Genomic DNA, 1,182 nt, shown 5'->3' on the forward strand with positions numbered 1-1,182 from the left:
CTTATTAAATTAGGGGAATCCAAGAGGATATCTAAGAATTGATATTGAATCCTCTTGAGAGTGTGATTACTTGCGGTGCACGCCAATCCTTAAATTGTAAAGACTCCAAGATTATAGGAAACCTGTTGATTCTCTATTAGATTAGGTTTTCGTATATTGCGAACAAACAAGTTCAATATTAGCGAAGTCGTCCGACTTTACCTTGATTCCAGAATATGATGACGGTGGCATCATTGCTCCATTTATTCAACTCCGCAGCGGAGGCTGTTGAGTCCATGACTGAACTTCTGAGGTATGCGTACTCTGATCTGCCTTACTCTGGGTTTGGAAAATCATGGTCCCATAATTTTCCCTAACTATGCATCTAAAAAGACTTATTCCCCTTGAGGATGGATAGTTATCTAAAGATCTTCCTTTCAGAGTAAGTCGAAATAGGCACCATTTTAATTCTTCTGACACTCGACATTCTTACCTTACTCTTTTCTCCCACTACTATCTCTACCTTACCCTTCTCCGCGCCACAACCACGACCCCTTCACTCCTTTAATCCCAAAACACCATACAAATATCCTCACATTCGGCAACAGCTCACACGTCTTTTGTCGTCGTCTGATCCCTTATGAACTGCCTTCAAACCACCCATGAACCCGCTATCTCCCTCAAGTGCCTTATTGCCATCCACCACGTCATCAACTATGGCTCCGAACCACCTACGTCTCCATCTACCCCATTGTAGGTGGTAGAAACTACCTCAACCTTTCTAATTTTAGAGACGGATTCTACCGCTGTAACCTGGGAGTTCTCCACTTGGGTCCAATGGTACGCTCAACTCCAATTCCTACAATGTGAATAAAGACAAGGAGGAGGACCGAGTCCTCGCCCTTATGAACACCCACAAATCGTTGGTGAGTCTAATGGAAGAGATTCGCTAAAGGCCCCAGTCGTCGAATTTGGGCTGGAACTAAGATCGAGAATTTGAGTTTGGTAGGTGAGGACCAGATTTGTGCAATGAATGAAATCATGGTTCGAGTCAACAAGTCCTACTAGATGTTGAGTTGTCTAAATATTTCGACAAATTACAAGGAGAACAAAGAGACAAGGAAAAATAAGTTACACACGTCAAAGTACATTTCTATTCTTGCATTTAACGGGCTGTTAAAGGAAAAATTATTTTTGGACTAA

The 1,182-nt window shown here is 42.0% G+C and overlaps 1 pseudogene; it reads left to right on the top strand.

The window, feature by feature from the left end:
- The first annotated feature begins 218 nt into the window (after nucleotides 1-218).
- Nucleotides 219-1,182, top strand: LOC137725266 (putative clathrin assembly protein At4g40080; annotated as a pseudogene).

Source organism: Pyrus communis, chromosome 15 (assembly GCF_041283825.1).
Source record: "Pyrus communis isolate YQ-2024b chromosome 15, ASM4128382v1, whole genome shotgun sequence".
Classification (NCBI taxonomy): Eukaryota; Viridiplantae; Streptophyta; class Magnoliopsida; order Rosales; family Rosaceae; genus Pyrus; species Pyrus communis.